Source organism: Salvelinus sp. IW2-2015, linkage group LG10 (assembly GCF_002910315.2).
Source record: "Salvelinus sp. IW2-2015 linkage group LG10, ASM291031v2, whole genome shotgun sequence".
Lineage (NCBI taxonomy): Eukaryota > Metazoa > Chordata > Actinopteri > Salmoniformes > Salmonidae > Salvelinus > Salvelinus sp. IW2-2015.
In genome coordinates, this window is record NC_036850.1 from 13,505,732 (window position 1) to 13,517,560 (window position 11,829).

General features: G+C 44.9%; 1 non-coding gene across 1 annotated transcript; it reads right to left on the reverse strand.

The window, feature by feature from the left end:
- Nucleotides 1-9,714: 9,714 nt before the first annotated feature.
- Nucleotides 9,715-9,796, reverse strand: trnas-gcu (transfer RNA serine (anticodon GCU)). The gene has a single exon. It is a non-coding gene; the product is annotated as a tRNA-Ser (tRNA).
- Between the last annotated feature and the right edge of the window lie 2,033 nt (nucleotides 9,797-11,829).

An 11,829-nucleotide genomic window follows, 5' to 3' on the forward strand; every position in this document is an offset into this window, starting at 1 on the left:
TGACTGTCTTTCTTGCCCCCACCTCCCCCACACACAGTTTATAGACTTATTTTCTTACATCAACACTACTGCGCTGACAAGGTGAAGAAAGATGAGTGTTTAAAGTGGAAATCATGGGGGAATGACTGAGTAATAATTGAGTATTATGCAAAGAGGAGCAGAGGAGCAAGAGATTTAAGGTCTTCACAACACAGCTGAGTTATGAGCCAAGTTATATCACACTGACAACTCAACACATTGTGCGCCAGAGAGACGAAAGAACATGTTCAGGACATGTGGTTCCTCAATGATTGTAAACACAATAGTTCTATCACACAGCACTCTGAAGAAAGCCTGATTTAATTGCCTGCAGTCCTTGAAAATATGCTAATTATTTACCTAGTCAAGTGTTCACACAAACAAGTTTTCTCCAAAGAAGTGAAATTAACAGACAGAAGATAAAACATGTTACATATTACAGACTCAGGGGAAGAGGAAGATGGAGCTACTCTGAACGCTTGCATTTTATTCAGAGGAGCTCCAAACAAGCCTGCTCTGCATGGATTTACTATCCCTGGGGAGGAGGACAGACCATCACAATCTCCTTTCTCATTTCCCTCCTGAAAGGTGTTAGAAGCGCTTTGCATCTAAAGTGCTTTAGAAATTATCGGTGTTGCATGGCTTGACATGAAGCGACAGATTCTAAAACAAAGTCAATCTAAAAGCCACTAAAGAAAAGGAAAGAATAAGAGAAGAAGTTAAGGAGTCAGAGCAAATATAATGGATTTAAATGGTTACTGCTGGAGGGAACATTGAGCATTTCCCCCGACAGGCTGTGGATATTAGATATCAAGCCTGACATTCTTCACAATGTGAAGGATACAGCTTGATGATAACGTCTTCAGAGTTCTAGTTCAATTGCACACTTCTACATGTAATATCTTACATAGAAACATATGGAGTTCTCAAAACCCATGATATTCATAAAGTAATCATAGTTTCCATGAAGCAAACTTCAGTGAACTCATTATTTTGGCTAACACACCAACAGCAAAATTCTTCCAAGATGGCGTACCAGTAGGACGTGTGTGTTTGTCCTTGTCTTATCCCGTGTCTTATCCCGTGTAAATAGCCGGTCTTCTTCGTATATATCTTAATCTCACTTTCTATCTACGAACTAAATATACTTTTCTGCAACCCGTCTCACCCAATGTGGTACGGAATTGCTACTTTTATTCCTTATAACTGGAACGTCCATCAGGAGCTAGCCAGCCAACTAGCTACTAGTCTTTGTTAGCCACGGCTAGCGGTCTTCACCTTTTTCTCGGTCACCAGCCAGCCAGCCTTAGCTCGGACAACACTTGCCTGTTTGCTCAGCGTGATATCAACCCAGAGCATATCGGACTGCTTCTCTCTACCAATCACCGGATTCCTGCCGCTCTGGATCATTACATCGGATCAACGCAGCTAGCTAGCTGCAAACGAGTGGCCACTGTTAGCTAACGCCTCTGTCCCGAAGCAAGCACCAGCTAGCCTTGAGCTAGCCTCGAGCTAGGCCCATATACCAGCAAATTCTAGGGCTACAACTCCTCCTTTATCAATTGGCCTGGACCCTTTATTGTCAACACGGAGCCTCGCCGATCCATCACGACTGGACTGCTGACGTGATCGCCCGATATGGTCTCAACAGGCTATTTTGTTACGATGTCGCCGAAGAACCATCTACTAGCCCCGGCCCGCTAGCTTTTCTGAAAGCTGTGTCCCCTGCTCGCCTAGCGTAGTAGTGACTACCGACCCGACTCACTTATTGCTGTTCTTTTGACCCTATGATCACTCAGCTACACAGCTGATGCCCCCTGGACTGTTTCAGTAACACGGTACCTAATTTTGTTAACCTGTCGGCCACAGCCTCGAACTCAGGTCCTGTTCGTACCTAACTGATCCGCTCTGCCCATTCATCACAATTTACCTGTTGTTGTCTTAGCTCTCCTGATCAACACCTGTGTTTGCTTTATGCCTCTCTCTGATGTCAATATGCCTTGTCTACTGCTGTCTTGGCTAGTTATCACCGTTTTATTTCACTGTAGAGCCCTCAGTCCCACTCAAAATGCCTTAGATAACTCTTTTGTCCCACCCCACACACATGCGGAGACCTCACCTGGCTTAACTGGTGCCTCCAGAGACGAAACCTGTCTCATCATCACTCAACGCCTAGGTTTACCTCCACTGTACTCACATCCTACCATACCACTGCCTGTACATTATGCCCTGAATTTATTCTACCACGCCCAGAAATCTGCTACTTTTATTCTCTGTCCCCAATGTACTAGACGACCAGTTCTTATAGTATTTAGCCTTACCCTTATCCTCCTCCTCCTCTGTTCCTTTGGTGATATAGAGGTTATCCCAGGCCCTGTAGCCCCCAGTTCCACTCCTATTCCCCAGGCGCTATTATTTTTTGCATTCTGTAACCGTAATAGTCTTGGTTTCATGCATGTTAACATCAGAAGCCTCCTCCCTAAGTTTGTTTTATTCACTGCTTTAGCACACTCCGCCAACCCTGATGTCTTAGCCGTTTCTGAATCCTGGCTTAGGAAGGCCACCAAAAATTCTGAAATTTCCATCCCCAACTACAACATTTTCTGCCAAGATAGAACTGCCAAAGGGGGTGCAGCAATCTACTGAAGAGATAGCCTGCAGAGTTCTGTCACGCTATCCAGGTCTGTGCACAAACAGTTCGAGCTTCTACTTTTAAAAATCCACCTTTCCAGAAATAAATCTCTCACTGTTGCCACTTGTTATAGGCCCCCCTCAGCCCCCAGCTGTGCCCTGGACACCATATGGGAATTAATTGCCCCCCATTTATCTTCAGAGTTTTTACTGTTAGGTGACCTAAAGTTGGATATCCTTAACACCCCGGCTGTCCTACAATCTAAACCAGATGCCCTCAATCTCACACAAATGATCAAGGAACCTACCAGGTACAACCCTAAATCCGTAAAGACGGGCACCCTCATAGATATCATCCTGACCAGCCTGCCCTCTACACCTCTGCTGTCTTCAACCAGGATCTCCGCGATCACTGCCTCATTGTCTGTGTCCGTAATGGGTCCGCGGTCAAACGACAACCCCTCATCACTGTCAAACGCTCCCTAAAACACTTCAGCGAGCAGGCCTTTCTAATCGACCTGGCCCGGGTACCCTCGAAGGATATAGACCTCATTCCGTCAGCAGAGGATGCCTGGTTGTTCTTTAAAAGTGTTTACCTCACCATCTTAAATAAGCATTCCCCTTTCAAAAAATGTAGAACTAAGGACAGATATAGCCCTTGGTTCACTCCAGACTTGACTTCCCTTGACCAGCACAAAAACATCCTGTGGCGTACTGCATTGGCATCGAATAGCCCCTGCGATATGTAACTTTTCAGGGAAGTTAGGAACGAATATACACAGGCAATTAGGAAAGGAAAGCCTAGCTTTTTCAAACAGAAATTTGCATCCTGAAGCACAAACTCAAAAAAGTTCTGGGACACTGTAAAGTCCAGGGAAAATAAGAGCACCTTCTCCCAGTTGCCCACTGCACTGAGGCTAGGAAACACTGTCACCACCGACAAATCTACGATAATCATTTTTCTACAGCTGGCCATCCTTTCCACCTGGCTACCCCTACCCCGGTCAACAGCTCTGCACCCCCCACAGCAACTTGCCCAAGCCTCCCCCATTTCTCCTTCACCCAAATCCAGATAGCTGATGTTCTGAAAGTTAACAAACAGATCACCGTTCATTTCGAATCGCAACGTACCTTCTCCGCCAGCTTCATCGACCTGGCCAAGGCTTTCGACTCTGTCAATCACCGCATTCTTATCGGCAGACTCAACAGCCTTGGTTTCTCAAATGACTGCTTCGCCTGGTTCTCCAACTACTTCTCAGATAGAGTTCAGTGTGTCAAATCGGAGGGCCTGTTGTCCGGACCTCTGGCAGTCTCTATTGGGGTGCCACAGGGTTCAATTCTCAGGCCGGCTCTTTTCTCTGTATACATCAATGATGTCGCTCTTGCTGCTGGTGATTCTCTGATCCACCTCTACGCAGACAACACCATTCTGTATACTTCTGGCCCTTCTTTGGACACTATGTAAATAAACCTCCAGACGAGCTTGAATGCCATACAACACTCCTTCCGTGGCCTCCAACTGCTCTTAAATGCAAGTAAAACTAAATGCATGCTTTTCAACTGATCGCTGCCCGCACCCGCCCGCCTGTCTAGCATCAATACTCTGGACGGTTCTGACTTAGAATATGTGGACAACTACAAATACCTAGGTGTCTGGCTAGACTGTAAACTCTCCTTCCAGACTCACATTAAGCATCTCCAATCCAAAATTGAAACTAGAATCAGCTTCTTATTTCGCAACAAAGCAATCTTCACTCATGCTGCCAAACATACCGTCGTAAAACTGACTATCCTACCGATCCTTGAATTCGGCGATGTCATTTACAAAATAGCCTCCAACACTCTACTCAGCAAATTGGATGTAGTCTATCACAGTGCCATCCGTTTTGTCACCAAAGCCCCATATACTTCCCATCACTGCGACCTGTATGCTCTCGTTGGCTGGCTCTCACTTCATATTCGTTGCCAAACCCACTGGCTCCAGGTCATCTATAAGTCTTCGCTAGGTAAAGCCCCATCTTATTTCAGCTCACTGGTCACCATAGCAGCACTCGCCCATAGCACACGCTCCAACAGGTATATTTCACTGGTCATCCCCAAAGCCAACTCTTCCTTTGGCCGCCTTTCCTCCCAGTTCTCTGCTGCCAATGACTGGAACGAATTGCAAAAATCACTGATGCTGGAGACTTATATCTCCCTCACTAACTTTAAGCACAAGCTGTCAGAGCAGCTTACCGTACCTGTACACAGCCCATCTGTAAATAGCCCACCCAACTACCTCATCCCCATATTGTTTTTGTTTTTTTGCTACTTTGCACCCCAGTATCTCTACTTGCACATTCATCTATCACTCCGGTGTTGAATTGCTCAATTGTAATTATTTTGCCACTATGGCCTATTTATTAATGCCTTACCTCCCTAATCTTACTACATTTGCACACACTGCATATAGATTTTTCTATTGTGTATTGACTGTACGTTTGTTTATCCCATGTGTAACTCCGTGTTGTTTGTGTCGCACTGCTTTGCTTTATCTTGGCCAGGTTGCAGTTGTAAATGAGAACTTACCTGGTTAAATAAAGGTGAAACAATGCAGGAAGCAGTGTAGATTAAACCTCTAATCTTGAGACTGGTGTTGTACTATGGGATCTAATGTAATGTAAATTAGGCCATTAGTGTGCTTGTGCGTAAGTGGGAGACGACATGAAATGACATGTTCTGATCTTCATGCAAGGAAGAATGAAATGAAAACGATGCTCTCATGGTTCTTAGACAAAGCGTGGCAGAAGGAAGCAATGAATACATACAGTACCTAGATACGCTACGAATTGTTTCAGCTTTGAAGAGAATGGTTCAAGCATACAGTACAGTATAATATCCTCTCTTACTCTGCAGCATATCATCCACTCTCCCTGCCATCCATCCAGCTAATTTTGTCATGCTAAGGGGTTTGCGGCTCCCCAGTTGCCCTGTTTCCCATCATGTTGTAAGGAAATGCTAATGCACAAGAATGCTTGGTTACCTGAGGCACTGCAGCCTGCTCTGTTTCAACATAACATCCAAAACGAAAGGGCTCGCTCCCAATATCCCCTCTCCACCATGGCAGCACACTGATCCCAGGGAGGCCACGGGAATCTGGTTCAGCAGCACAGTGCTGGCTGGCAGTCTGTGGATACTGAGAGATAGTTACAACAACAACAAGACCACCTACTACCTCTCCTTCATGCACAGCCCCACACCACACCACACAACAAGCTTAGCATTGCTTAATCTCCTTAACAAAATGGCTCCTATTACTCCTGGGTGCATCGTCTCATTATTTCCCAATGCTTAATATATAAAAAATCTATATTCCCCCTGGAAAAACATTACTCAAGTTTGCAAATGGGAGAAATAAATTACTACATGGGGAAAAATAAAAAATGTGTCTTACTCAATGTATTTTCTCATCCATTTTGTTTCAATTACACTTTGTCCTCTTTTTTTAAGAGAGCCAGGGCCACTCAGACAGTGTGCTGTGCTGCAGTAGAGAGAGAGAGCGTTCTCCAGTCCGTGTCATCAGCCTGTATGGGGATGGTACAGGGCCCACCGTTGGGGCTGCTGGGAGCTGTCACTCATTAATAGTTATTCTTAAGCCACTCCAACTTCAGTCCAGGGGTCACATGGCCCTACTACTGGGACCATACTTTCCACCAGCAGATTCATGCATATTTGCATAACCTTCTTATTCATCATGGCATTCTTACATCAAAGGTCTCTAAGAACATTTTGTTCCAACGTCTGTTTATGTGTGTGTGTGTGTGGGTGTGAGAGAGAGAGAGAGAGAGAGGGTAGAGAGAGACTGAGGGAGAGATAGAGGGAATACGAGAGAGAGGAAGAGCGAGAGAGAGAGAGAGAGAGAGAGAGCATGTGTCTGCATTTGTGCTGGTTTTTAGGCTGTCTCTACATCACATTTGAACTGAATGGAAAATGTGTCATATGGAATGTTAATGTATTCAGGCTTACAGTGTAATTATATGACACTAAATTGCAGAAAAGATCTGAACACACTGTAAATAAGTCCATATGGGTGTATTATCTGTGCTTTGTCTTATGTACACTGTATAAATGTTTAATGCATACAATATCTGAGTGGATTGAAAATGTTAATCATTATGATGCTCTAAATCAAATTAAGGCTTTGGGAAAACAGCAAAACATGTCACAGAACACACATCTCTTTTATTCATATTTCAGAGAAAGAACAGAGCTACAATACAAACCCTGTCACTCTAGCTTTAATATCTTACTGTGCCACTCGAAATGTCCTTTTCAATGTAAACCAAGACCTTTGCTGAACGCTCACTATTCAGACAATCACTCAGTTCTCATCACTCACTAGAATGTTTGGTGTTAAAAATGGAGACGAATTTTGATTAAAAAAAGGAGGGAAAAAGCTGACTATGCACACTTCTATTTGGCTTCGCCAATGACATTTTGCCCTTTTCATTCCCTCAGATCACTGTATACTGTAGGAGGCAGGGTAGGATGCGCTGTATTACCTTGAAATACACAAACAGGACGTGGCATGTATTGATGGGAACCACTAAAGGATGCTTGAACCCGACATGGCAAACATTCACTCAATTTAAACAACGCACACACACACACACACACACACACACACACACACACAACACACACACACACAACACACACACACACACACACACACACACACACACACACACACACACACACACACACACACACACAACACACACACACACACACACACACACACAACACACACACACACACACACACACACACCACTGTGCTGTCTGTCTGTTGTCTGGTCTGTCTGTCTGTCTGTCTGTCTGTCTGTCTGTCTGTCTGTCTGTCTGTCTGTCTGTCTGTCTGTCTGTCTGTCTGTCTGTCTGAGGAGCACATTAGCATGCTGTAGTGTGTGTGTGTGCCTTCCCAGGACTGCAGCAGAGTAAACACCAGCTGTGCGGAGAGACGGGCACCCAGGTGAGGAGAGCAGGTCAGTCCAGGCTGTCACCTCAGTTCTCCCTCAAGCTTTGGACACCAGGGCAGGAATGTAATCAAGGCTAGAGCCGAGCTGGGATTCAGAGCAGAGCAGAGGACTCCAGCAAATGAGGACAGCGAATGACTGGTGATCCTCTCTCTACCCCTCCATCCAACTCGCCCTCGCCTGCTGTGACTGCCGCTAGTAAAAACAGAAAAAAAAGATGGCTTTATGGAAATAAAACATTCAAGGCACATGCGAAACAAAATATGTAAAAACAAATGTTTGTACCCTCGTTTGTCCAGAGACCACGCTTCACAACACACATTTCCGCACCCCGCTGCATTCAAACAGTCTGGCTTCACAACGCTGTTTTGTTTTTAAAAGCCAGATACTGCTGCATTTTTGCACTCTGTACTTACCATTACTTACAAGTCCCAAATGAGGCCACATGATTAATAATTCATTGGCTCTTGCCTGCTACAAGCAACTAGTTAAAGCAATGCCACGCCATACACCAAAACAAACTGTATAGCCCTGGCTACAAACACAGTGCTTGTTACTGTATGTGGACAGGGGTTGAGCAGTCCAAAGTCTGAATAGTATACTCTGATTCCATTTGAGACACCTTTCAGGACTATCAGCCAATCTTATGAACCTGTTTGCTTTAAGCAGAACCCGACTGTAGCAATAGCTCCTGTTCTAGATCCTGCAGGTCTGCAGAGTTCCACAGAACCTTCTCCAGACGAGGAGATAGTGGCTCTTACAGAGATGTGGAAGATCAAATGATATGCATTTCACACGTATATTCAATGATGCTTGATGCTGTTGTGATATGTAACCACAACCCATGTTTATCACAGTATTTGTTATTGAATGCATGAAAGATCTTTTTGATCTCATTCAGGAGATGGGGAAAATATGGGATTGGATGTATACAGGCTGTGGGAAATGATGTTAAGGTATTGGAGCTCTAACAAGTAGTGAGCACCGCACTGAGGATGAAACGCTTTAATCCAGACTATAATCAAATGAAATCAAATAAGAGCGTCTGCTAAATGACTTAAATGTAAATGTAAATGTAAAGCAAATTCAATCCATTTACAAACAGCATGTTATCTTCTAATACGATTCATATTGCAGGTAAAACCTGTTTAAGAATGTAGTACATATGATGTACGAACTCCATTCCAAGAAATGTACTTTTTTTATGCATTGTTGCAGCACTGACGGTATGGCGAAAAACCCCACCAGTATAATTTTGCCATATATCTGTTGCAAAGACCAACAGGACTGGTATTGATGCTTTCAAGTGTATTCATACCTTAACAAATGTGTTGTCAGGCCGAGTGGTCTACAGTGCTTGATTAAGTGTGTGGAGGTGTTCAAATCCCACCGTTGAGGTTGCCCTTGGTAAAGCTATTCTTCAATCCCTGAATCTTATCAGTCGCTCTAAGATTGTGCAGGGATTCTATATTCATGTGGGGCCGTGCAAGAGACAAAATAACATCTGTCTTGCGAAGATGTTTTTGTTCCAATCCACACATGTAGTTCATTGCCTTCACCACTCAGATACCAAGTCCTGTGCTCTCGCGGTGGCAGTCGACCATCTTTCCAGTGTTTGCGAAAGTCTAAATCTTCCAGTGCCATAAAAAAAGTACAGACTTATTTGGGTGCTCGATGCGGATGGGATTCAAACCCATGCGTGCAGAGCTCAATGGATCAGCAGTACATCGCCTTATTAAGTGTGTGGCGGTGGCGGATCAAATCCCACCTTTGAGGTTGCCCTTGGTAAAGCTATTCTTCAATACCTGAATCTTATCAGTCGCTCTAGGATTGTGCAGGGATTCTATATTCATTTGGGGACATGCAAGAGAAGAAATAACAACTGTTTTGCAAAGAGGTTGTAGTTCCAATCCACACATGTAGTTCATCGCCTTCACCACTCAGATACCAAGTCCTGTGCTCTCGCGGTGGCAGTCGGCCATCTTACCAGTGTTTGCGAAAGTGTAAATCTTCCAGTGCCATTAAAAAACAAGGCATATTTAGGTGAACGATGAGGATGGGATTCGAACCCATGCATGCATAGCACAATGGATTAGCAGTCCATCGCCTTAACCACTCGGCCACCTCATCCTTTACCCTAGGTGTGGCAGTTGCCCCCACAAACTGTAGTTGCTGTATGTAAACCCTTGATTGAAATCAATGAAAGTTTGGCATAGCAATGCCAGGGCCATGTGTCGATCCCATCGAGACATTTAACAAATGTGTTGTCAGGCCGAGTGGTCTACAGTGCTTGATTAAGTGTGGGGAGGTGTCGGTTCAAATCACTGTTGAGGTTGCCTCTTGTAAAGCTATTCTTCAATACTGAATCAAATCAAATCAAATTTTATTTGTCACATACACATGGTTAGCAGATGTTAATGCGAGTGTAGCGAAATGCTTGTGCTTCTAGTTCCGACAATGCAGTAATAACCAACGAGTAATCTAACCTAACAATTCCACAACTACTACCTTATACACACAAGTGTAAAGGGATAAAGAAGTAATGTACATAAAGATATATGCAAGAGTGATGGTAACAGAACGGATAGGCAAGATGCAGTAGATGTGTAAGAGTACAGTATATACATATGAGATGAGTAATGTAGGGTATATAAACATAAGTGGCATAGTTCAAAGTGGCTAGTGATACATGTATTACATAAAGATGGCAAGATGCAGTAGATGATATAGAGTACAGTATATACATATAACATATGAGATGAGTAATGTAGGGTATGTAAACATTATATTAAGTGGCATTGTTTAAGTGGCTAGTGATACATTTTTACATACATTTCCATCAATTCCCATTATTAAAGTGGCTGGAGTTGAGTCAGTATGTTGGCAGCGGCCACTAAATGTTAGTGGTGGCTGTTTAACAGTCTGATGGCCTTGAGATAGAAGCTGTTTTTCAGTCTCTCGGTCCCGCTTTGATGCACCTTGTGCTGGACCGGCCTTCTGGATGATAGCGGGGTGAACAGGCAGTGGCTCGGTGGTTGTTGTCCTTGATGATCTTTATGGCTTTCCTGTGACATCGGGTGGTGTAGGTGTCCTGGAGGGCAGGTAGTTGCCCCCGGTGATCGGCGTTGTGCAGACCTCACTACCCTCTGGAGAGCCTTGCGGTTGTGGGCGGAGCAGTTGCCGTACCAGGCGGTGATACAGCCCGGCAGGATGCTCTCGATTGTGCATCTGTAGAAGTTTGTGAGTGCTTTTGGTGACAAGCCGAATTTCTTCAGCCTCCTGAGGTTGAAGAGGTGCTGCTGGCCTTCTTCACAACGCTGTCTGTGTGAGTGGACCAATTCAGTTTGTCCGTGATGTGTACACCAAGGAACTTAAAACTTACTACCCTCTCCACTACTGTCCCGTCGATGTGGATAGGGGGTGCTCCCTCTGCTGTTTCCTGAAGTCCACAATCACTCTCTTTGTTTGTTTGACGTTGAGTGTGAGGTTATTTTCCTGACACCACACTCCGAGGCGCCCTCACCTCCTCCCTGTAGGCCGTCTCTTCGTTGTTGGTAATCAAGCCTACCACTGTAGTGCCGTCCGCAAACTTGATGATTGAGTTGGAGGCGTGCATGGCCACGCAGTTGTGGGTGAACAGGGGAGTACAGGAGAGGGCTCAGCACGCACCCTTGTGGGCCCAGTGTTTGAGGATCAGTGGGGTGGAGATGTTGTTACCTACCCTCACCACCTGGGGGCGCCGTCAGGAGTCCAGTACCCAGTTGCACAAGCGGGGTCGAGACCAGGGTCTCGAGCTTGATGATGAGTTTGGAGGGTACTATGGTGTTAAATGCTGAGCTGTAGTCGATGAACAGCATTCTCACATAGGTATTCTCTTGTCCAGATGGGTTAGGCAGTGTGCAGTGTGGTTGCGATTGCGTCGTCTGTGGACCTATTGGGTCAGTAAGCAAATTGGAGTGGGTCTAGGGTGTCAGGTAGGGTGGAGGTGATATGGTCCTTGACTAGTCTCTCAAAGCACTTCATGATGACGGATGAGTGCTACGGGGCGGTAGTCGTTTAGCTCAGTTACCTTAGCTTTCTTGGGAACAGGAACAATGGTGGCCCTCTGAGAGCATGTGGGAACAGCAGACTGGGATAAGGATTGATTGAATATGTCCGTAAAC